Here is a 26,682-nt window from a genome sequence, read left to right on the forward strand (position 1 = left end):
CAGCTTTCAGTGAAATTTTATTGCTTCTTTCTGCAGCTCTCACTGAAATAAGGCTAATTTTCAACTTTGTTCAAATGTGCTGTAACTTTTGTTCCAAATGGTTTTCAAGAGTCTTTCATGGCTTGCCAAGCAGAACTCAGCATGCTAAACTAGTTATATATAGTATTTGCATTGAAATATTAAGTCAATTTATCATCAGCTTTCAGTGAAATTTTATTGCTTCTTTCTGCAGCTCTCACTGAAATAAGGCTAATTTTCAACTTTGTTCAAATGTGCTGTAACTTTTGTTCCAAATGGTTTTCAAGAGTCTTTCATGGCTTGCCAAGCAGAACTCAGCATGCTAAACTAGTTATATATAGTATTTGCATTGAAATCTTAAGTCAATTTTATCATCAGCTTTCAGTGAAATTTTATTGCTTCTTTCTGCAGCTCTCACTGAAATAAGGCTAATTTTCAACTTTGTTCAAATGTGCTGTAACTTTTGTTCCAAATGGTTTTCAAGAGTCTTTCATGGCTTGCCAAGCAGAACTCAGCATGCTAAACTAGTTATATATAGTATTTGCATTGAAATCTTAAGTCAATTTTATCATCAGCTTTCAGTGAAATTTTATTGCTTCTTTCTGCAGCTCTCACTGAAATAAGGCTAATTTTCAACTTTGTTCAAATGTGCTGTAACTTTTGTTCCAAATGGTTTTCAAGAGTCTTTCATGGCTTGCCAAGCAGAACTCAGCATGCTAAACTAGTTATATATAGTATTTGCATTGAAATCTTAAGTCAATTTTATCATCAGCTTTCAGTGAAATTGTATTGCTTCTTTCTGCAGCTCTCACTGAAATAACGCTAATTTTCAACTTTGTTCAAATGTGCTGTAACTTTTGTTCCAAATGGTTTTCAAGAGTCTTTCATGGCTTGCCAAGCAGAACTCAGCATGCTAAACTAGTTATATATAGTATTTGCATTGAAATCTTGAGTCAATTTTATCATCAGCTTTCAGTGAAATTGAAACACTTGTACACTTGTACATAGTGTTTGTATTGAAATATTAAGAACTTTTTGGAAGCATTTTTCATTTGCCTTTGAAAAAAAAAAGTTCCCCACAACATTCATCTCAAAAAAATTCTTCCTTCAGAAAAAAAAAATTCGTAAAAAAATTCTTCCTATGTTAAAAAAAATCTTCCTCTCAAAATGTAATCTTCCACCAAAAAGAAAAATGTTGCCCAAACTTTTTTTCCAAATGGTTTTCAAGAGTCTTTCACAGATTGCCAAGCTGAACTCAGGATGCCAAACAAGTTGTACATAGTGTTTGTATTGAAATATTAAGAACACATATGCCATTGAAAAGAAAAAAGTTCCCCACAACAGTCACCTCAAAAAAATTCATCCTTGAGAAAAAAAAAAATTCGTAAAAAAAATTCTTCCTTTGTTAAAAAAAATCTTCCTCTCAAAATATAATCTTCCACCAAAAAGAAAAATTTTGCTCAAACTTTTTTTCCAAATGGTTTTCAATAGTGTTTCACAGCTTTCCAAGCTGAACTCAGGATGCCAAACAAGTTGTACATAGTGTTTGTATTGAAATATTAAGAACATTTTGGAAGCAGTTTTCATTTGCCTTTGAAAAAAAAAAAGTTCCCTACAACAGTCACATCAAAAAAATTCTTCCTTCAGAAAAAAAAAATCGTAAAAAAATTCTTCCTATGTTAAAAAAATGTTCCTCTCAAAATATAGTATTCTACCAAAAAGAAAAATTTCCTCTAACTTTTTTTCCAAATGGTTTTCAAGAGTCTTTCACAGCTTGCCAAGCTGAACTCTGGATGCCAAACAAGTTGTACATAGTGTTTGTATTGAAATATTAAGAACAAATATGCCATTGAAAAAAAAAAGTTCCCCACAACAGTCTCTTCAAAAAAATTCTTCCTTCAGAAAAAAAAAATCGTAAAAAAATTCTTCCTATGTTAAAAAAAATCTTCCTCTCAAAATGTAATCTTCCACCAAAAAGAAAAATTTTGCCCAAACTTTTTTCCAAATGGTTTTCAAGTCTTTCACAGATTGCCAAGCTGAACTCAGGATGCCAAACAAGTTGTACATAGTGTTTGTATTGAAATATTAAGAAAACATATGCCATTGAAAAGAAAAAAGTTCCCCACAACAGTCACCTCAAAAAAATTCTTCCTTCAGAAAAAAAAAAATTCGTAAAAAAATTCTTCCTATGTTAAAAAAAATCTTCATCTCAAAATATAATCTTCCACCAAAAAGAAAAATTTTGCTCAAATTTTTTTTCCAAATGGTTTTCTAGAGTATTTCACAGCTTGCCAAGCTGAACTCAGGATGCCAAACATTGCAAAAAAAGAAGAACATTTCGGTAGCAGTTTTCATATGCCATTGAAAAAAAAAAAAGTTCACCACAACAGTCACCTCAAAAAAATTCTTCCTTCAGAAAAAAAAAATCGTAAAAAAATTCTTCCTATGTTAAAAAAAGTCTTCCACTCAAAATATAATCTTCCACCAAAAAGAAAAATGTTGCTAAAACTTTTTTTCCAAATGGTTTTCAAGAGTATTTCACAGCTTGCCAACCTGAACTCAGGATTACAAACATTGCAAGAAGAAGAACGTTTCGATAGCAGTTTTCATATGCCATTGAAAAAAAAAAGTTCCCCACAACAGTCACCTCAAAAAAATTCTTCCTTCAGAAAAAAAAAATTCGTAAAAAAATTCTTCCTATGTTAAAAAAAATCTTCATCTCAAAATATAATCTTCCACCAAAAAGGAAAATTTTGCCCAAACTTTTTTTCCAAATGGTTTTCAAGAGTGTTTCACAGCTTGCCAAGCTGAACTCAGGATGCCAAACATTGCAATAAGAAGAACATTTCGGTAGCAGTTTTCATATGCCATTGAAAAAAAAAAAAGTTCACCACAACAGTCACCTCAAAAAATTCTTCCTTCAGAAAAAAAAAATCGTAAAAAAATTCTTCCTATGTTAAAAAAAATGTTCCTATCAAAATATAATCTTCCACCAAAAAGGAAAATTTTGCCCAAACTTTTTTTCCAAATGGTTTTCAAGAGTGTTTCACAGCTTGCCAAGCTGAACTCAGGATGCCAAACATTGCAATAAGAAGAACATTTCGGTAGCAGTTTTCATATGCCATTGAAAAAAAAAAAGTTCACCACAACAGTCACCTCAAAAAAATTCTTCCTTCAGAAAAAAAAAATCGTAAAAAAATTCTTCCTATGTTAAAAAAAATGTTCCTCTCAAAATATAATCTTCCACCAAAAAAGAAAATTTTGCCCAAACTTTTTTTCCAAATGGTTTTCAAGAGTGTTTCACAGCTTGCCAAGCTGAACTCAGGATGCCAAACATTGCAATAAGAAGAACGTTTCGATAGCAGTTTTCATATGCCATTGAAAAAAAAAAGTTCCCCACAACAGTCACCTCAAAAAAATTCTTCCTTCAGAAAAAAAAAAATTCGTAAAAAAAATTCTTTCTATGTTAAAAAAAATCTTCGTCTCAAAATATAGTCTTCCACCAAAAAGAAAAATTTTGCTCAAACTTTTTTTCCAAATGGTTTTCAAGAGTATTTCACAGCTTGCCAAGCTGAACTCAGGATGCCAAACATTGCAATAAGAAGAACATTTCGGTAGCAGTTTTCATATGCCATTGAAAAAAAAAAAAGTTCACCACAACAGTCACCTCAAAAAATTCTTCCTTCAGAAAAAAAAAATCGTAAAAAAATTCTTCCTATGTTAAAAAAAATGTTCCTCTCAAAATATAATCTTCCACCAAAAAGGAAAATTTTGCCCAAACTTTTTTTCCAAATGGTTTTCAAGAGTGTTTCACATCTTGCCAAGCTGAACTCAGGATGCCAAACATTGCAATAAGAAGAACATTTCGGTAGCAGTTTTCATATGCCATTGAAAAAAAAAAAAGTTCACCACAACAGCCACCTCAAAAAAATTCTTCCTTCAGAAAAAAAAAATCGTAAAAAAATTCTTCCTATGTTAAAAAAAATTTTCCTCTCAAAATATAATCTTCCACCAAAAAAGAAAATTTTTCCCAAACTTTTTTTCCAAATGGTTTTCCAAGAGTGTTTCACAGCTTGCCAAGCTGAACTCAGGATGCCAAACATTGCAATAAGAAGAACGTTTCGGTAGCAGTTTTCATATGCCATTGAAAAAAAAAAGTTCCCCACAAAAGTCACCTCAAAAAAATTCTTTTTTCAGAAAAAAAAAATTCGTAAAAAAATTCTTCCTATGTTAAAAAAAATCTTCCTCTCAAAATATAATCTTCCACCAAAAAGGAAAATTTTGCCCAAACTTTTTTTCCAAATGGTTTTCAAGAGTGTTTCACAGCTTGCCAAGCTGAACTCAGGATGCCAAACATTGCAATAAGAAGAACGTTTCGATAGCAGTTTTCATATGCCATTGAAAAAAAAAAGTTCCCCACAACAGTCACCTCAAAATAATTCTTCCTTCAGAAAAAAAAAAATTCGTAAAAAAAATTCTTCCTATGTTAAAAAAAATCTTCGTCTCAAAATAGTCTTCCACCAAAAAGAAAAATTTTGCTCAAACTTTTTTTCCAAATGGTTTTCAAGAGTATTTCACAGCTTGCCAAGCTGAACTCAGGATTCCAAACAAGTTGTACTTTCAATTATTTGCATTGAAATATAAAGCAGATTTCAGAAGCAGTTTTCATTTGCCTTCAAAAAAAGAATTCCCACTGTCAACCGAAAAAAAAATTTTCCTCCAAAAAAAACCAATGTCGATAAAAAAAATCTTCCTTTGATAAAAGAAATCTTCCTCTCAAAATATAATCTTCCACCAAAAAGAAAAATTTTGCTCCAACTTTTTTTCAGCTTTCAGTGAAATTTTATTGCTTCTTTCTGCAGCTCTCACTGAAATGAGGCTAATTTTCAACTTTGTTCAAATGTGCTGTAACTTTTGTTCCAAATGGTTTTCAAGAGTCTTTCATGGCTTGCCAAGCAGAACTCAGCATGCTAAACTAGTTATATATAGTATTTGCATTGAAATCTTAAGTCAATTTTATCATCAGCTTTCAGTGAAATTTTATTGCTTCTTTCTGCAGCTCTCACTGAAATAAGGCTAATTTTCAACTTTGTTCAAATGTACTGTAACTTTTGTTCCAAATGGTTTTCAAGAGTCTTTCATGGCTTGCCAAGCAGAACTCAGCATGCTTAACTAGTTATATATAGTATTTGCATTGAAATCTTAAGTCAATTTTATCATCAGCTTTCAGTGAAATTTTATTGCTTCTTTCTGCAGCTCTCACTGAAATAAGCCTAATTTTCAACTTTGTTCAAATGTGCTGTAACTTTTGTTCCAAATTGTTTTCAAGAGTCTTTCATGGCTTGCCAAGCAGAACTCAGCATGCTAAACTAGTTATATATAGTATTTGCATTGAAATCTTAAGTCAATTTTATCATCAGCTTTCAGTGAAATTTTATTGCTTCTTTCTGCAGCTCTCACTGAAATAAGGCAAATTTTCAACTTTGTTCAAATGTGCTGTAACTTTTGTTCCAAATGGTTTTCAAGAGTCTTTCATGGCTTGCCAAGCAGAACTCAGCATGCTAAACTAGTTATATAGGGGAAGGTGGGGTGATTTGTGCAACTTTTTACTCAAAGTGATTTTAAAGTGAGGCCTTGACAGTTATGTCTCCAACTCAAATATGTACATATATTTCAGGATGTTGTGCATCCCTGGCAATAAAAACTTTGGATCTGGAATAAACTGTTTAAGAAATATAGCTTTCGGAAAAAAAGTTGTCTTGTCGCACAAATCACCCCACGTAGTGGGGTGATTTGTGCGTCATTGTGTCACAATGACAAAGTCACCATCATCATCTTTCTGGCCATCTGAACTCTCATCAGTGGTGTCGTTAAGTGGAGTTGAGATGTCACTCTCTTCTGAGCTACTGTAGACAATCACTTTCTTTTGGTGACCAGCGTATACAGCCATGCCACTGGCACAACTCTCAGAAATGTACTTTGCACTAGTTGCTCCGTGCTTGTGGAACCAACTGCCACCTGACAAATGTGATTCCCCCTACATTTCTGCCTTTAAATCAAGGCTCAAAACCCATATGTACACCCTGGCTTTTCCTCCCCATTAACTATCTTACCTCTGCACTACTATCTGTGTTTATGTGGATGTATGGGCTTTACGTCTTTTATTTTGGTTATTGTTATTGTACCTTCATTGTTTACCTACTGAATGCACTATGTACAGCACTTTGGACAGTGCAAACTGTCATAAATGTGCTTTTCTAAATACATTTTACTTACTTACTTACTTATAACTCACCCAGGCCCTTGCGCACAAATCACCCCATCCCCAGAATTTTGGATAATAGGCATGATGCAGCAATTTAGGGTTGACATTGTGCTAACTATATAGACTCAAAGTGTAGCATACCAAAGCACTAAAACATGTGTCAAATGTTTTCAAACGTGTCTATAATTGTTCAGACACAATAATCAAAAAACCTTGATCATGGAAATTTTACTTTGAAAGGCAAAACACAGTTTTTTGAGCTTAAATGTGCTTATATCTTATTCCTTGTGTCTCCCTTCTTTAATGGATGAGTCAAATGGATGGCTCTTCTTAAATATGTGGTCACATTTCCAATTTCTTCCACGGTTTTCTAGAAACAAGGGGTTTTGCAACTTCCAAAACGCACAAATCACCCCACCTTCCCCTATAGTATTTGCATTGAAATATTAAGTCAATTTTATCATCAGCTTTCAGTGAAATTTTATTGCTTCTTTCTGCAGCTCTCACTGAAATAAGGCTAATTTTCAACTTTGTTCAAATGTGCTGTAACTTTTGTTCCAAATGGTTTTCAAGAGTCTTTCATGGCTTGCCAAGCAGAACTCAGCATGCTTAACTAGTTATATATAGTATTTGCATTGAAATCTTAAGTCAATTTTATCATCAGCTTTCAGTGAAATTTTATTGCTTCTTTCTGCAGCTCTCACTGAAATAAGCCTAATTTTCAACTTTGTTCAAATGTGCTGTAACTTTTGTTCCAAATTGTTTTCAAGAGTCTTTCATGGCTTGCCAAGCAGAACTCAGCATGCTAAACTAGTTATATATAGTATTTGCATTGAAATCTTAAGTCAATTTTATCATCAGCTTTCAGTGAAATTTTATTGCTTCTTTCTGCAGCTCTCACTGAAATAAAGCTAATTTTCAACTTTGTTCAAATGTGCTGTAACTTTTGTTCCAAATGGTTTTCAAGAGTCTTTCATGGCTTGCCAAGCAGAACTCAGCATGCTAAACTAGTTATATATAGTATTTGCATTGAAATATTAAGTCAATTTTATCATCAGCTTTCAGTGAAATTTTATTGCTTCTTTCTGCAGCTCTCACTGAAATAAGGCTAATTTTCAACTTTGTTCAAATGTGCTGTAACTTTTGTTCCAAATGGTTTTCAAGAGTCTTTCATGGCTTGCCAAGCAGAACTCAGCATGCTAAACTAGTTATATATAGTATTTGCATTGAAATCTTAAGTCAATTTTATCATCAGCTTTCAGTGAAATGTTATTGCTTCTTTCTGCAGCTCTCACTGAAATAAGGCTAATTTTCAACTTTGTTCAAATGTGCTTTAACTTTTGTTCCAAATGGTTTTCAAGAGTCTTTCATGGCTTGCCAAGCAGAACTCAGCATGCTAAACTAGTTATATATAGTATTTGCATTGAAATATTAAGTCAATTTTATCATCAGCTTTCAGTGAAATTTTATTGCTTCTTTCTGCAGCTCTCACTGAAATAAGGCTAATTTTCAACTTTGTTCAAATGTGCTGTAACTTTTGTTCCAAATGGTTTTCAAGAGTCTTTCATGGCTTGCCAAGCAGAACTCAGCATGCTAAACTAGTTATATATAGTATTTGCATTGAAATATTAAGTCAATTTTATCATCAGCTTTCAGTGAAATTTTATTGCTTCTTTCTGCAGCTCTCACTGAAATAAGGCTAATTTTCAACTTTGTTCAAATGTGCTGTAACTCTTGTTCCAAATGGTTTTCAAGAGTCTTTCATGGCTTGCCAAGCAGAACTCAGCATGCTAAACTAGTTATATATAGTATTTGCATTGAAATCTTAAGTCAATTTTATCATCCGCTTTCAGTGATATTTTATTGCTTCTTTCTGCAGCTCTCACTGAAATAAGGCTAATTTTCAACTTTGTTCAAATGTGCTGTAACTTTTGTTCCAAATGGTTTTCAAGAGTCTTTCATGGCTTGCCAAGCAGAACTCAGCATGCTAAACTAGTTATATATAGTATTTGCATTGAAATCTTAAGTCAATTTTATCATCAGCTTTCAGTGAAATTTTATTGCTTCTTTCTGCAGCTCTCACTGAAATAAGGCTAATTTTCAACTTTGTTCAAATGTGCTGTAACTTTTGTTCCAAATGGTTTTCAAGAGTATTTCATGGCTTGCCAAGCAGAACTCAGCATGCTAAACTAGTTATATATAGTATTTGCATTGAAATCTTAAGTAAATTTTATCATCAGCTTTCAGTGAAATTTTATTGCTTCTTTCTGCAGCTCTCACTGAAATAAGGCTAATTTTCAACTTTGTTCAAATGTGCTGTAACTTTTGTTCCAAATGGTTTTCAAGAGTCTTTCATGGCTTGCCAAGCAGAACTCAGCATGCTAAACTAGTTATATATAGTATTTGCATTGAAATATTAAGTCAATTTTATCATGAGCTTTCAGTGAAATTTTATTGCTTCTTTCTGCAGCTCTCACTGAAATAAGGCTAATTTTCAACTTTGTTCAAATGTGCTGTAACTTTTGTTCCAAATGGTTTTCAAGAGTCTTTCATGGCTTGCCAAGCAGAACTCAGCATGCTAAACTAGTTATATATAGTATTTGCATTGAAATATTAAGTCAATTTTATCATGAGCTTTCAGTGAAATTTTATTGCTTCTTTCTGCAGCTCTCACTGAAATAAGGCTAATTTTCAACTTTGTTCAAATGTGCTGTAACTTTTGTTCCAAATGGTTTTCAAGAGTCTTTCATGGCTTGCCAAGCAGAACTCAGCATGCTAAACTAGTTATATATAGTATTTGCATTGAAATCTTAAGTCAATTTTATCATCAGCTTTCAGTGAAATTTTATTGCTTCTTTCTGCAGCTCTCACTGAAATAAGGCTAATTTTCAACTTTGTTCAAATGTGCTGTAACTTTTGTTCCAAATGGTTTTCAAGAGTCTTTCATGGCTTGCCAAGCAGAACTCAGCATGCTAAACTAGTTATATATAGTATTTGCATTGAAATCTTAAGTAAATTTTATCATCAGCTTTCAGTGAAATTTTATTGCTTCTTTCTGCAGCTCTCACTGAAATAAGGCTAATTTTCAACTTTGTTCAAATGTGCTGTAACTTTTGTTCCAAATGGTTTTCAAGAGTCTTTCATGGCTTGCCAAGCAGAACTCAGCATGCTAAACTAGTTATATATAGTATTTGCATTGAAATATTAAGTCAATTTTATCATCAGCTTTCAGTGAAATTTTATTGCTTCTTTCTGCAGCTCTCACTGAAATAAGGCTAATTTTCAACTTTGTTCAAATGTGCTGTAACTTTTGTTCCAAATGGTTTTCAAGAGTCTTTCATGGCTTGCCAAGCAGAACTCAGCATGCTAAACTAGTTATATATAGTATTTGCATTGAAATATTAAGTCAATTTTATCATCAGCTTTCAGTGAAATTTTATTGCTTCTTTCTGCAGCTCTCACTGAAATAAGGCTAATTTTCAACTTTGTTCAAATGTGCTCTAACTTTTGTTCCAAATGGTTTTCAAGAGTCTTTCATGGCTTGCCAAGCAGAACTCAGCATGCTAAACTAGTTATATATAGTATTTGCATTGAAATCTTAAGTCAATTTTATCATCAGCTTTCAGTGAAATTTTATTGCTTCTTTCTGCAGCTCTCACTGAAATAAGGCTAATTTTCAACTTTGTTCAAATGTGCTGTAACTTTTGTTCCAAATGGTTTTCAAGAGTCTTTCATGGCTTGCCAAGCAGAACTCAGCATGCTAAACTAGTTATATATAGTATTTGCATTGAAATATTAAGTCAATTTTATCATCAGCTTTCAGTGAAATTTTATTGCTTCTTTCTGCAGCTCTCACTGAAATAAGGCTAATTTTCAACTTTGTTCAAATGTGCTGTAACTTTTGTTCCAAATGGTTTTCAAGAGTCTTTCATGGCTTGCCAAGCAGAACTCAGCATGCTAAACTAGTTATATATAGTATTTGCATTGAAATATTAAGTCAATTTTATCATGAGCTTTCAGTGAAATTTTATTGCTTCTTTCTGCAGCTCTCACTGAAATAAGGCTAATTTTCAACTTTGTTCAAATGTGCTGTAACTTTTGTTCCAAATGGTTTTCAAGAGTCTTTCATGGCTTGCCAAGCAGAACTCAGCATGCTAAACTAGTTATATATAGTATTTGCATTGAAATCTAAAGTCAATTTTATCATCAGCTTTCAGTGAAATTTTATTGCTTCTTTCTGCAGCTCTCACTGAAATAAGGCTAATTTTCAACTTTGTTCAAATGTGCTGTAACTTTTGTTCCAAATGGTTTTCAAGAGTCTTTCATGGCTTGCCAAGCAGAACTCAGCATGCTAAACTAGTTATATATAGTATTTGCATTGAAATCTTAAGTCAATTTTATCATCAGCTTTCAGTGATATTGAAACACTTGTACACTTGTACATAGTGTTTGTATTGAAATATTAAGAACTTTTTGGAAGCATTTTTCATTTGCCTTTGAAAAAAAAAAGTTCCCCACAACATTCATCTCAAAAAAATTCTTCCTTCAGAAAAAAAAAATTCGTAAAAAAATTCTTCCTATGTTAAAAAAAATCTTCCTCTCAAAATGTAATCTTCCACCAAAAAGAAAAATTTTGCCCAAACTTTTTTTCCAAATGGTTTTCAAGAGTCTTTCACAGATTGCCAAGCTGAACTCAGTATGCCAAACAAGTTGTACATAGTGTTTGTATTGAAATATTAAGAACACATATGCCATTGAAAAGAAAAAAGTTCCCCACAACAATCACCTCAAAAAAATTCATCCTTGAGAAAAAAAAAAATTCGTAAAAAAAATTCTTCCTTTGTTAAAAAAAATCTTCCTCTCAAAATATAATCTTCCACCAAAAAGAAAAATTTTGCTCAAACTTTTTTTCCAAATGGTTTTCAAGAGTCTTTCACAGCTTTCCAAGCTGAACTCAGGATGCCAAACAAGTTGTACATAGTGTTTGTATTGAAATATTAAGAACATTTTGGAAGCAGTTTTCATTTGCCTTTGAAAAAAAAAAAAGCTCCCCAAAACAATCACATCAAAAAAATTCTTCCTTCAGAAAAAAACAAATCGTAAAAAAATTCTTCCTATGTTAAAAAAATGTTCCTCTCAAAATATAGTATTCTACCAAAAAGAAAAATTTCCTCTAACTTTTTTTCCAAATGGTTTTCAAGAGTCTTTCACAGCTTGCCAAGCTGAACTCTGGATGCCAAACAAGTTGTACATAGTGTTTGTATTGAAATATTAAGAACAAATATGCCATTGAAAAAAAAAAGTTCCCCACAACAGTCACTTCAAAAAAATTCTTCCTTCAGAAAAAAAAAATCGTAAAAAAATTCTTCCTATGTTAAAAAAATCTTCCTCTCAAAATGTAATCTTCCACCAAAAAGAAAAATTTTGCCCAAACTTTTTTTCCAAATGGTTTTCTAGAGTCTTTCACAGCTTGCCAAGTTGAACTCAGGATGCCAAACATTGCAAAAAAAGAAGAACATTTCGGTAGCAGTTTTCATATGCCATTGAAAAAAAAAAAAGTTCCCCACAACAGTCACTTCAAAAAAATTCTTCCTTCAGAAAAAAAGAATCGTAAAAAAATTCTTCCTATGTTAAAAAAATCTTCCTCTCAAAATGTAATCTTCCACCAAAAAGAAAAATTTTGCCCAAACTTTTTTTCCAAATGGTTTTCAAGTCTTTCACAGATTGTCAAGCTGAACTCAGGATGCCAAACAAGTTGTACATAGTGTTTGTATTGAAATATTAAGAAAACATATGCCATTGAAAAGAAAAAAGTTCCCCACAACAGTCACCTCAAAAAAATTCTTCCTTCAGAAAAAAAAAAATTCGTAAAAAAATTCTTCCTATGTTAAAAAAAATTTTCATCTCAAAATATAATCTTCCACCAAAAAGAAAAATTTTGCTCAAATTTTTTTTCCAAATGGTTTTCTAGAGTCTTTCACAGCTTGCCAAGCTGAACTCAGGATGCCAAACATTGCAAAAAAAGAAGAACATTTCGGTAGCAGTTTTCATATGCCATTGAAAAAAAAAAAAGTTCACCACAACAGTCACCTCAAAAAATTCTTCCTTCAGAAAAAAAAAATCGTAAAAAAATTCTTCCTATGTTAAAAAAAAGTCTTTCTCTCAAAATATAATCTTCCACCAAAAAGAAAAATGTTGCTAAAACTTTTTTTCCAAATGGTTTTCAAGAGTATTTCACAGCTTGCCAAGCTGAACTCAGGATTACAAACATTGCAAGAAGAAGAACGTTTCGATAGCAGTTTTCATATGCCATTGAAAAAAAAAAGTTCCCCACAACAGTCACCTCAAAAAAATTCTTCCTTCAGAAAAAAAAAATTCGTAAAAAAATTCTTCCTATGTTAAAAAAAATCTTCATCTCAAAATATAATCTTCCACCAAAAAGGAAAATTTTGCTCAAACTTTTTTTCCAAATGGTTTTCAAGAGTGTTTCACAGCTTGCCAAGCTGAACTCAGGATGCCAAACATTGCAATAAGAAGAACATTTCGGTAGCAGTTTTCATATGCCATTGAAAAAAAAAAAAGTTCACCACAACAGTCACCTCAAAAAATTCTTCCTTCAGAAAAAAAAAATCGTAAAAAAATTCTTCCTATGTTAAAAAAAATGTTCCTCTCAAAATATAATCTTCCACCAAAAAGGAAAATTTTGCCCAAACTTTTTTTCCAAATGGTTTTCAAGAGTGTTTCACAGCTTGCCAAGCTGAACTCAGGATGCCAAACATTGCAATAAGAAGAACATTTCGGTAGCAGTTTTCATATGCCATTGAAAAAAAAAAAAGTTCACCACAACAGTCACCTCAAAAAAATTCTTCCTTCAGAAAAAAAAAATCGTAAAAAAATTCTTTCTATGTTAAAAAAAATGTTCCTCTCAAAATATAATCTTCCACCAAAAAAGAAAATTTTGCCCAAACTTTTTTTCCAAATGGTTTTCAAGAGTGTTTCACAGCTTGCCAAGCTGAACTCAGGATGCCAAACATTGCAATAAGAAGAACGTTTCGATAGCAGTTTTCATATGCCATTGAAAAAAAAAAGTTCCCCACAACAGTCACCTCAAAAAAATTCTTCCTTCAGAAAAAAAAAAATTCGTAAAAAAAATTCTTCCTATGTTAAAAAAAATCTTCGTCTCAAAATATAGTCTTCCACCAAAAAGAAAAATTTTGCTCAAACTTTTTTTCCAAATGGTTTTCAAGAGTATTTCACAGCTTGCCAAGCTGAACTGAGGATTCCAAACATTGCAATAAGAAGAACATTTCGGTAGCAGTTTTCATATGCCATTGAAAAAAAAAAGTTCCCCACAACAGTCACCTCAAAAAAATTCTTCTTTCAGAAAAAAAAAATTCGTAAAAAAATTCTTCCTATGTTAAAAAAAATCTTCCTCTCAAAATATAATCTTCCACCAAAAAGAAAAATTTTGCCCAAACTTTTTTTCCAAATGGTTTTCAAGAGTGTTTCACAGCTTGCCAAGCTGAACTCAGGATGCCAAACATTGCAATAAGAAGAACGTTTTGATAGCAGTTTTCATATGCCATTGAAAAAAAAAAGTTCCCCACAACAGTCACCTCAAAATAATTCTTCCTTCAGAAAAAAAAAAAATCGTAAAAAAATTCTTCCTATGTTAAAAAAAATCTTCGTCTCAAAATATAGTCTTCCACCAAAAAGAAAAATTTCGCTCAAACTTTTTTTCCAAATGGTTTTCAAGAGTATTTCACAGCTTGCCAAGCTGAACTCAGGATTCCAAACAAGTTTTACTTTCAATTATTTGCATTGAAATATAAAGCAGATTTCAGAAGCAGTTTTCATTTGCCTTCAAAAAAAGAATTCCCACTGTCAACCGAAAAAAAATTCTTCCTCCAAAAAAAACCAATGTCGATAAAAAAAATCTTCCTGTGATAAAAGAAATCTTCCTCTCAAAATATAATCTTCCACCAAAAAGAAAAATTTTGCTCAAACTTTTTTTCAGCTTTCAGTGAAATTTTATTGCTTCTTTCTGCAGCTCTCACTGAAATAAGGCTAATTTTCAACTTTGTTCAAATGTGCTGTAACTTTTGTTCCAAATGGTTTTCAAGAGTCTTTCATGGCTTGCCAAGCAGAACTCAGCATGCTAAACTAGTTATATATAGTATTTGCATTGAAATATTAAGTCAATTTTATCATCAGCTTTCAGTGAAATTTTATTGCTTCTTTCTGCAGCTCTCACTGAAATAAGGCTAATTTTCAACTTTGTTCAAATGTGCTGTAACTTTTGTTCCAAATGGTTTCCAAGAGTCTTTCATGGCTTGCCAAGCAGAACTCAGCATGCTAAACTAGTTATATATAGTATTTGCATTGAAATCTTAAGTCAATTTTATCATCAGCTTTCAGTGAAATTTTATTGCTTCTTTCTGTAGCTCTCACTGAAATAAGCCTAATTTTCAACTTTGTTCAAATGTGCTGTAACTTTTGTTCCAAATGGTTTTCAAGAGTCTTTCATGGCTTGCCAAGCAGAACTCAGCATGCTAAACTAGTTATATATAGTATTTGCATTGAAATCTTAAGTCAATTTTATCATCAGCTTTCAGTGAAATTTTATTGCTTCTTTCTGCAGCTCTCACTGAAATAAGGCTAATTTTCAACTTTGTTCAAATGTACTGTAACTTTTGTTCCAAATGGTTTTAAAGAGTCTTTCATGGCTTGCCAAGCAGAACTCAGCATGCTAAACTAGTTATATATAGTATTTGCATGGAAATATTAAGTCAATTTTATCATCAGCTTTCAGTGAAATTTTATTGCTTCTTTCTGCAGCTCTCACTGAAATAAGGCTAATTTTCAACTTTGTTCAAATGTGCTGTAACTTTTGTTCCAAATGGTTTTCAAGAGTCTTTCATGGCTTGCCAAGCAGAACTCAGCATGCTAAACTAGTTATATATAGTATTTGCATTGAAATCTAAAGTCAATTTTATCATCAGCTTTCAGTGAAATTTTATTGCTTCTTTCTGCAGCTCTCACTGAAATAAGGCTAATTTTCAACTTTGTTCAAATGTGCTGTAACTTTTGTTCCAAATGGTTTTCAAGAGTCTTTCATGGCTTGCCAAGCAGAACTCAGCATGCTAAACTAGTTATATATAGTATTTGCATTGAAATCTTAAGTCAATTTTATCATCAGCTTTCAGTGATATTGAAACACTTGTACACTTGTACATAGTGTTTGTATTGAAATATTAAGAACTTTTTGGAAGCATTTTTCATTTGCCTTTGAAAAAAAAAAGTTCCCCACAACATTCATCTCAAAAAAATTCTTCCTTCAGAAAAAAAAAATTCGTAAAAAAATTCTTCCTATGTTAAAAAAAATCTTCCTCTCAAAATGTAATCTTCCACCAAAAAGAAAAATTTTGCCCAAACTTTTTTTCCAAATGGTTTTCAAGAGTCTTTCACAGATTGCCAAGCTGAACTCAGTATGCCAAACAAGTTGTACATAGTGTTTGTATTGAAATATTAAGAACACATATGCCATTGAAAAGAAAAAAGTTCCCCACAACAATCACCTCAAAAAAATTCATCCTTGAGAAAAAAAAAAATTCGTAAAAAAAATTCTTCCTTTGTTAAAAAAAATCTTCCTCTCAAAATATAATCTTCCACCAAAAAGAAAAATTTTGCTCAAACTTTTTTTCCAAATGGTTTTCAAGAGTCTTTCACAGCTTTCCAAGCTGAACTCAGGATGCCAAACAAGTTGTACATAGTGTTTGTATTGAAATATTAAGAACATTTTGGAAGCAGTTTTCATTTGCCTTTGAAAAAAAAAAAAGCTCCCCAAAACAATCACATCAAAAAAATTCTTCCTTCAGAAAAAAACAAATCGTAAAAAAATTCTTCCTATGTTAAAAAAATGTTCCTCTCAAAATATAGTATTCTACCAAAAAGAAAAATTTCCTCTAACTTTTTTTCCAAATGGTTTTCAAGAGTCTTTCACAGCTTGCCAAGCTGAACTCTGGATGCCAAACAAGTTGTACATAGTGTTTGTATTGAAATATTAAGAACAAATATGCCATTGAAAAAAAAAAGTTCCCCACAACAGTCACTTCAAAAAAATTCTTCCTTCAGAAAAAAAAAATTGTAAAAAAATTCTTCCTATGTTAAAAAAATCTTCCTCTCAAAATGTAATCTTCCACCAAAAAGAAAAATTTTGCCCAAACTTTTTTTCCAAATGGTTTTCTAGAGTCTTTCACAGCTTGCCAAGTTGAACTCAGGATGCCAAACATTGCAAAAAAAGAAGAACATTTCGGTAGCAGTTTTCATATGCCATTGAAAAAAAAAAAAGTTCCCCACAACAGTCACTTCAAAAAAATTCTTCCTTCAGAAAAAAAGAATCGTAAAAAAATTCTTCCTATGTTAAAAAAATCTTCCTCTCAAAATGTAATCTTCCACCAAAAAGAAAAATTTTGCCCAAACTTTTTTTCCAAATGGTTTTCAAGTCTTTCACAGATTGTCAAGCTGAACTCAGGATGCCAAACAAGTTGTACATAGTGTTTGTATTGAAATATTAAGAAAACATATGCCATTGAAAAGAAAAAAGTTCCCCACAACAGTCACCTCAAAAAAATTCTTCCTTCAGAAAAAAAAAAATTCGTAAAAAAATTCTTCCTATGTTAAAAAAAATTTTCATCTCAAAATATAATCTTCCACCAAAAAGAAAAATTTTGCTCAAATTTTTTTTCCAAATGGTTTTCTAGAGTCTTTCACAGCTTGCCAAGCTGAACTCAGGATGCCAAACATTGCAAAAAAAGAAGAACATTTCGGTAGCAGTTTTCATATGCCATTGAAAAAAAAAAAAGTTCACCACAACAGTCACCTCAAAAAATTCTTCCTTCAGAAAAAAAAAATCGTAAAAAAATTCTTCCTATGTTAAAAAAAAGTCTTTCTCTCAAAATATAATCTTCCACCAAAAAGAAAAATGTTGCTAAAACTTTTTTTCCAAATGGTTTTCAAGAGTATTTCACAGCTTGCCAAGCTGAACTCAGGATTACAAACATTGCAAGAAGAAGAACGTTTCGATAGCAGTTTTCATATGCCATTGAAAAAAAAAAGTTCCCCACAACAGTCACCTCAAAAAAATTCTTCCTTCAGAAAAAAAAAATTCGTAAAAAAATTCTTCCTATGTTAAAAAAAATCTTCATCTCAAAATATAATCTTCCACCAAAAAGGAAAATTTTGCTCAAACTTTTTTTCCAAATGGTTTTCAAGAGTGTTTCACAGCTTGCCAAGCTGAACTCAGGATGCCAAACATTGCAATAAGAAGAACATTTCGGTAGCAGTTTTCATATGCCATTGAAAAAAAAAAAAGTTCACCACAACAGTCACCTCAAAAAATTCTTCCTTCAGAAAAAAAAAATCGTAAAAAAATTCTTCCTATGTTAAAAAAAATGTTCCTCTCAAAATATAATCTTCCACCAAAAAGGAAAATTTTGCCCAAACTTTTTTTCCAAATGGTTTTCAAGAGTGTTTCACAGCTTGCCAAGCTGAACTCAGGATGCCAAACATTGCAATAAGAAGAACATTTCGGTAGCAGTTTTCATATGCCATTGAAAAAAAAAAAAGTTCACCACAACAGTCACCTCAAAAAAATTCTTCCTTCAGAAAAAAAAAATCGTAAAAAAATTCTTTCTATGTTAAAAAAAATGTTCCTCTCAAAATATAATCTTCCACCAAAAAAGAAAATTTTGCCCAAACTTTTTTTCCAAATGGTTTTCAAGAGTGTTTCACAGCTTGCCAAGCTGAACTCAGGATGCCAAACATTGCAATAAGAAGAACGTTTCGATAGCAGTTTTCATATGCCATTGAAAAAAAAAAGTTCCCCACAACAGTCACCTCAAAAAAATTCTTCCTTCAGAAAAAAAAAAATTCGTAAAAAAAATTCTTCCTATGTTAAAAAAAATCTTCGTCTCAAAATATAGTCTTCCACCAAAAAGAAAAATTTTGCTCAAACTTTTTTTCCAAATGGTTTTCAAGAGTATTTCACAGCTTGCCAAGCTGAACTGAGGATTCCAAACATTGCAATAAGAAGAACATTTCGGTAGCAGTTTTCATATGCCATTGAAAAAAAAAAGTTCCCCACAACAGTCACCTCAAAAAAATTCTTCTTTCAGAAAAAAAAAATTCGTAAAAAAATTCTTCCTATGTTAAAAAAAATCTTCCTCTCAAAATATAATCTTCCACCAAAAAGAAAAATTTTGCCCAAACTTTTTTTCCAAATGGTTTTCAAGAGTGTTTCACAGCTTGCCAAGCTGAACTCAGGATGCCAAACATTGCAATAAGAAGAACGTTTTGATAGCAGTTTTCATATGCCATTGAAAAAAAAAAGTTCCCCACAACAGTCACCTCAAAATAATTCTTCCTTCAGAAAAAAAAAAAATCGTAAAAAAATTCTTCCTATGTTAAAAAAAATCTTCGTCTCAAAATATAGTCTTCCACCAAAAAGAAAAATTTCGCTCAAACTTTTTTTCCAAATGGTTTTCAAGAGTATTTCACAGCTTGCCAAGCTGAACTCAGGATTCCAAACAAGTTTTACTTTCAATTATTTGCATTGAAATATAAAGCAGATTTCAGAAGCAGTTTTCATTTGCCTTCAAAAAAAGAATTCCCACTGTCAACCGAAAAAAAATTCTTCCTCCAAAAAAAACCAATGTCGATAAAAAAAATCTTCCTGTGATAAAAGAAATCTTCCTCTCAAAATATAATCTTCCACCAAAAAGAAAAATTTTGCTCAAACTTTTTTTCAGCTTTCAGTGAAATTTTATTGCTTCTTTCTGCAGCTCTCACTGAAATAAGGCTAATTTTCAACTTTGTTCAAATGTGCTGTAACTTTTGTTCCAAATGGTTTTCAAGAGTCTTTCATGGCTTGCCAAGCAGAACTCAGCATGCTAAACTAGTTATATATAGTATTTGCATTGAAATATTAAGTCAATTTTATCATCAGCTTTCAGTGAAATTTTATTGCTTCTTTCTGCAGCTCTCACTGAAATAAGGCTAATTTTCAACTTTGTTCAAATGTGCTGTAACTTTTGTTCCAAATGGTTTCCAAGAGTCTTTCATGGCTTGCCAAGCAGAACTCAGCATGCTAAACTAGTTATATATAGTATTTGCATTGAAATCTTAAGTCAATTTTATCATCAGCTTTCAGTGAAATTTTATTGCTTCTTTCTGTAGCTCTCACTGAAATAAGCCTAATTTTCAACTTTGTTCAAATGTGCTGTAACTTTTGTTCCAAATGGTTTTCAAGAGTCTTTCATGGCTTGCCAAGCAGAACTCAGCATGCTAAACTAGTTATATATAGTATTTGCATTGAAATCTTAAGTCAATTTTATCATCAGCTTTCAGTGAAATTTTATTGCTTCTTTCTGCAGCTCTCACTGAAATAAGGCTAATTTTCAACTTTGTTCAAATGTACTGTAACTTTTGTTCCAAATGGTTTTAAAGAGTCTTTCATGGCTTGCCAAGCAGAACTCAGCATGCTAAACTAGTTATATATAGTATTTGCATGGAAATATTAAGTCAATTTTATCATCAGCTTTCAGTGAAATTTTATTGCTTCTTTCTGCAGCTCTCACTGAAATAAGGCTAATTTTCAACTTTGTTCAAATGTGCTGTAACTTTTGTTCCAAATGGTTTTCAAGAGTCTTTCATGGCTTGCCAAGCAGAACTCAGCATGCTAAACTAGTTATATATAGTATTTGCATTGAAATCTAAAGTCAATTTTATCATCAGCTTTCAGTGAAATTTTATTGCTTCTTTCTGCAGCTCTCACTGAAATAAGGCTAATTTTCAACTTTGTTCAAATGTGCTGTAACTTTTGTTCCAAATGGTTTTCAAGAGTCTTTCATGGCTTGCCAAGCAGAACTCAGCATGCTAAACTAGTTATATATAGTATTTGCATTGAAATCTTAAGTCAATTTTATCATCAGCTTTCAGTGATATTGAAACACTTGTACACTTGTACATAGTGTTTGTATTGAAATATTAAGAACTTTTTGGAAGCATTTTTCATTTGCCTTTGAAAAAAAAAAGTTCCCCACAACATTCATCTCAAAAAAATTCTTCCTTCAGAAAAAAAAAATTCGTAAAAAAATTCTTCCTATGTTAAAAAAAATCTTCCTCTCAAAATGTAATCTTCCACCAAAAAGAAAAATTTTGCCCAAACTTTTTTTCCAAATGGTTTTCAAGAGTCTTTCACAGATTGCCAAGCTGAACTCAGTATGCCAAACAAGTTGTACATAGTGTTTGTATTGAAATATTAAGAACACATATGCCATTGAAAAGAAAAAAGTTCCCCACAACAATCACCTCAAAAAAATTCATCCTTGAGAAAAAAAAAAATTCGTAAAAAAAATTCTTCCTTTGTTAAAAAAAATCTTCCTCTCAAAATATAATCTTCCACCAAAAAGAAAAATTTTGCTCAAACTTTTTTTCCAAATGGTTTTCAAGAGTCTTTCACAGCTTTCCAAGCTGAACTCAGGATGCCAAACAAGTTGTACATAGTGTTTGTATTGAAATATTAAGAACATTTTGGAAGCAGTTTTCATTTGCCTTTGAAAAAAAAAAAAGCTCCCCAAAACAATCACATCAAAAAAATTCTTCCTTCAGAAAAAAACAAATCGTAAAAAAATTCTTCCTATGTTAAAAAAATGTTCCTCTCAAAATATAGTATTCTACCAAAAAGAAAAATTTCCTCTAACTTTTTTTCCAAATGGTTTTCAAGAGTCTTTCACAGCTTGCCAAGCTGAACTCTGGATGCCAAACAAGTTGTACATAGTGTTTGTATTGAAATATTAAGAACAAATATGCCATTGAAAAAAAAAAGTTCCCCACAACAGTCACTTCAAAAAAATTCTTCCTTCAGAAAAAAAAAATTGTAAAAAAATTCTTCCTATGTTAAAAAAATCTTCCTCTCAAAATGTAATCTTCCACCAAAAAGAAAAATTTTGCCCAAACTTTTTTTCCAAATGGTTTTCTAGAGTCTTTCACAGCTTGCCAAGTTGAACTCAGGATGCCAAACATTGCAAAAAAAGAAGAACATTTCGGTAGCAGTTTTCATATGCCATTGAAAAAAAAAAAAGTTCCCCACAACAGTCACTTCAAAAAAATTCTTCCTTCAGAAAAAAAGAATCGTAAAAAAATTCTTCCTATGTTAAAAAAATCTTCCTCTCAAAATGTAATCTTCCACCAAAAAGAAAAATTTTGCCCAAACTTTTTTTCCAAATGGTTTTCAAGTCTTTCACAGATTGTCAAGCTGAACTCAGGATGCCAAACAAGTTGTACATAGTGTTTGTATTGAAATATTAAGAAAACATATGCCATTGAAAAGAAAAAAGTTCCCCACAACAGTCACCTCAAAAAAATTCTTCCTTCAGAAAAAAAAAAATTCGTAAAAAAATTCTTCCTATGTTAAAAAAAATTTTCATCTCAAAATATAATCTTCCACCAAAAAGAAAAATTTTGCTCAAATTTTTTTTCCAAATGGTTTTCTAGAGTCTTTCACAGCTTGCCAAGCTGAACTCAGGATGCCAAACATTGCAAAAAAAGAAGAACATTTCGGTAGCAGTTTTCATATGCCATTGAAAAAAAAAAAAGTTCACCACAACAGTCACCTCAAAAAATTCTTCCTTCAGAAAAAAAAAATCGTAAAAAAATTCTTCCTATGTTAAAAAAAAGTCTTTCTCTCAAAATATAATCTTCCACCAAAAAGAAAAATGTTGCTAAAACTTTTTTTCCAAATGGTTTTCAAGAGTATTTCACAGCTTGCCAAGCTGAACTCAGGATTACAAACATTGCAAGAAGAAGAACGTTTCGATAGCAGTTTTCATATGCCATTGAAAAAAAAAAGTTCCCCACAACAGTCACCTCAAAAAAATTCTTCCTTCAGAAAAAAAAAATTCGTAAAAAAATTCTTCCTATGTTAAAAAAAATCTTCATCTCAAAATATAATCTTCCACCAAAAAGGAAAATTTTGCTCAAACTTTTTTTCCAAATGGTTTTCAAGAGTGTTTCACAGCTTGCCAAGCTGAACTCAGGATGCCAAACATTGCAATAAGAAGAACATTTCGGTAGCAGTTTTCATATGCCATTGAAAAAAAAAAAAGTTCACCACAACAGTCACCTCAAAAAATTCTTCCTTCAGAAAAAAAAAATCGTAAAAAAATACTTCCTATGTTAAAAAAAATGTTCCTCTCAAAATATAATCTTCCACCAAAAAGGAAAATTTTGCCCAAACTTTTTTTCCAAATGGTTTTCAAGAGTGTTTCACAGCTTGCCAAGCTGAACTCAGGATGCCAAACATTGCAATAAGAAGAACATTTCGGTAGCAGTTTTCATATGCCATTGAAAAAAAAAAAAGTTCACCACAACAGTCACCTCAAAAAAATTCTTCCTTCAGAAAAAAAAAATCGTAAAAAAATTCTTTCTATGTTAAAAAAAATGTTCCTCTCAAAATATAATCTTCCACCAAAAAAGAAAATTTTGCCCAAACTTTTTTTCCAAATGGTTTTCAAGAGTGTTTCACAGCTTGCCAAGCTGAACTCAGGATGCCAAACATTGCAATAAGAAGAACGTTTCGATAGCAGTTTTCATATGCCATTGAAAAAAAAAAGTTCCCCACAACAGTCACCTCAAAAAAATTCTTCCTTCAGAAAAAAAAAAATTCGTAAAAAAAATTCTTCCTATGTTAAAAAAAATCTTCGTCTCAAAATATAGTCTTCCACCAAAAAGAAAAATTTTGCTCAAACTTTTTTTCCAAATGGTTTTCAAGAGTATTTCACAGCTTGCCAAGCTGAACTGAGGATTCCAAACATTGCAATAAGAAGAACATTTCGGTAGCAGTTTTCATATGCCATTGAAAAAAAAAAGTTCCCCACAACAGTCACCTCAAAAAAATTCTTCTTTCAGAAAAAAAAAATTCGTAAAAAAATTCTTCCTATGTTAAAAAAAATCTTCCTCTCAAAATATAATCTTCCACCAAAAAGAAAAATTTTGCCCAAACTTTTTTTCCAAATGGTTTTCAAGAGTGTTTCACAGCTTGCCAAGCTGAACTCAGGATGCCAAACATTGCAATAAGAAGAACGTTTTGATAGCAGTTTTCATATGCCATTGAAAAAAAAAAGTTCCCCACAACAGTCACCTCAAAATAATTCTTCCTTCAGAAAAAAAAAAAATCGTAAAAAAATTCTTCCTATGTTAAAAAAAATCTTCGTCTCAAAATATAGTCTTCCACCAAAAAGAAAAATTTCGCTCAAACTTTTTTTCCAAATGGTTTTCAAGAGTATTTCACAGCTTGCCAAGCTGAACTCAGGATTCCAAACAAGTTTTACTTTCAATTATTTGCATTGAAATATAAAGCAGATTTCAGAAGCAGTTTTCATTTGCCTTCAAAAAAAGAATTCCCACTGTCAACCGAAAAAAAATTCTTCCTCCAAAAAAAACCAATGTCGATAAAAAAAATCTTCCTGTGATAAAAGAAATCTTCCTCTCAAAATATAATCTTCCACCAAAAAGAAAAATTTTGCTCAAACTTTTTTTCAGCTTTCAGTGAAATTTTATTGCTTCTTTCTGCAGCTCTCACTGAAATAAGGCTAATTTTCAACTTTGTTCAAATGTGCTGTAACTTTTGTTCCAAATGGTTTTCAAGAGTCTTTCATGGCTTGCCAAGCAGAACTCAGCATGCTAAACTAGTTATATATAGTATTTGCATTGAAATATTAAGTCAATTTTATCATCAGCTTTCAGTGAAATTTTATTGCTTCTTTCTGCAGCTCTCACTGAAATAAGGCTAATTTTCAACTTTGTTCAAATGTGCTGTAACTTTTGTTCCAAATGGTTTCCAAGAGTCTTTCATGGCTTGCCAAGCAGAACTCAGCATGCTAAACTAGTTATATATAGTATTTGCATTGAAATCTTAAGTCAATTTTATCATCAGCTTTCAGTGAAATTTTATTGCTTCTTTCTGTAGCTCTCACTGAAATAAGCCTAATTTTCAACTTTGTTCAAATGTGCTGTAACTTTTGTTCCAAATGGTTTTCAAGAGTCTTTCATGGCTTGCCAAGCAGAACTCAGCATGCTAAACTAGTTATATATAGTATTTGCATTGAAATCTTAAGTCAATTTTATCATCAGCTTTCAGTGAAATTTTATTGCTTCTTTCTGCAGCTCTCACTGAAATAAGGCTAATTTTCAACTTTGTTCAAATGTACTGTAACTTTTGTTCCAAATGGTTTTAAAGAGTCTTTCATGGCTTGCCAAGCAGAACTCAGCATGCTAAACTAGTTATATATAGTATTTGCATGGAAATATTAAGTCAATTTTATCATCAGCTTTCAGTGAAATTTTATTGCTTCTTTCTGCAGCTCTCACTGAAATAAGGCTAATTTTCAACTTTGTTCAAATGTGCTGTAACTTTTGTTCCAAATGGTTTTCAAGAGTCTTTCATGGCTTGCCAAGCAGAACTCAGCATGCTAAACTAGTTATATATAGTATTTGCATTGAAATATTAAGTCAATTTTATCATCAGCTTTCAGTGAAATTTTATTGCTTCTTTCTGCAGCTCTCACTGAAATAAGGCTAATTTTCAACTTTGTTCAAATGTGCTGTAACTTTTGTTCCAAATGGTTTTCAAGAGTCTTTCATGGCTTGCCAAGCAGAACTCAGCATGCTAAACTAGTTATATATAGTATTTGCATTGAAATATTAAGTCAATTTTATCATCAGCTTTCAGTGAAATTTTATTGCTTCTTTCTGCAGCTCTCACTGAAATAAGGCTAATTTTCAACTTTGTTCAAATGTGCTGTAACTTTTGTTCCAAATGGTTTCCAAGAGTCTTTCATGGCTTGCCAAGCAGAACTCAGCATGCTAAACTAGTTATATATAGTATTTGCATTGAAATCTTAAGTCAATTTTATCATCAGCTTTCAGTGAAATTTTATTGCTTCTTTCTGCAGCTCTCACTGAAATAAGGCTAATTTTCAACTTTGTTCAAATGTACTGTAACTTTTGTTCCAAATGGTTTTCAAGAGTCTTTCATGGCTTGCCAAACAGAACTTAGCAAGCTAAACTAGTTATATATAGTATTTGCATTGAAATATTAAGTCAATTTTATCATCAGCTTTCAGTGAAATTTTATTGCTTCTTTCTGCAGCTCTCACTGAAATAAGGCTAATTTTCAACTTTGTTCAAATGTGCTGTAACTTTTGTTCCAAATGGTTTTCAAGAGTCTTTCATGGCTTGCCAAGCAGAACTCAGCATGCTAAACTAGTTATATATAGTATTTGCATTGAAATATTAAGTCAATTTTATCATGAGCTTTCAGTGAAATTTTATTGCTTCTTTCTGCAGCTCTCACTGAAATAAGGCTAATTTTCAACTTTGTTCAAATGTGCTGTAACTTTTGTTCCAAATGGTTTTCAAGAGTCTTTCATGGCTTGCCAAGCAGAACTCAGCATGCTAAACTAGTTATATATAGTATTTGCATTGAAATATTAAGTCAATTTTATCATGAGCTTTCAGTGAAATTTTATTGCTTCTTTCTGCAGCTCTCACTGAAATAAGGCTAATTTTCAACTTTGTTCAAATGTGCTGTAACTTTTGTTCCAAATGGTTTTCAAGAGTCTTTCATGGCTTGCCAAGCAGAACTCAGCATGCTAAACTAGTTATATATAGTATTTGCATTGAAATCTTAAGTCAATTTTATCATCAGCTTTCAGTGAAATTTTATTGCTTCTTTCTGCAGCTCTCACTGAAATAAGGCTAATTTTCAACTTTGTTCAAATGTGCTGTAACTTTTGTTCCAAATGGTTTTCAAGAGTCTTTCATGGCTTGCCAAGCAGAACTCAGCATGCTAAACTAGTTATATATAGTATTTGCATTGAAATCTTAAGTCAATTTTATCATCAGCTTTCAGTGAAATTTTATTGCTTCTTTCTGCAGCTCTCACTGAAATAAGGCTAATTTTCAACCTTGTTCAAATGTGCTGTAACTTTTGTTCCAAATGGTTTTCAAGAGTCTTTCATGGCTTGCCAAGCAGAACTCAGCATGCTAAACTAGTTATATATAGTATTTGCATTGAAATCTTAAGTCAATTTTATCATCAGCTTTCAGTGAAATTGTATTGCTTCTTTCTGCCGCTCTCACTGAAATAAGGCTAATTTTCAACTTTGTTCAAATGTGCTGTAACTTTTGTTCCAAATGGTTTTCAAGAGTCTTTCATGGCTTGCCAAGCAGAACTCAGCATGCTAAACTAGTTATATATAGTATTTGCATTGAAATCTTAAGTCAATTTTATCATCAGCTTTCAGTGAAATTTTATTGCTTCTTTCTGCAGCTCTCAC

This window comes from Ammodytes marinus (assembly GCF_949987685.1).
Source record: "Ammodytes marinus genome assembly, chromosome: 24".
Classification (NCBI taxonomy): domain Eukaryota; kingdom Metazoa; phylum Chordata; class Actinopteri; order Uranoscopiformes; family Ammodytidae; genus Ammodytes; species Ammodytes marinus.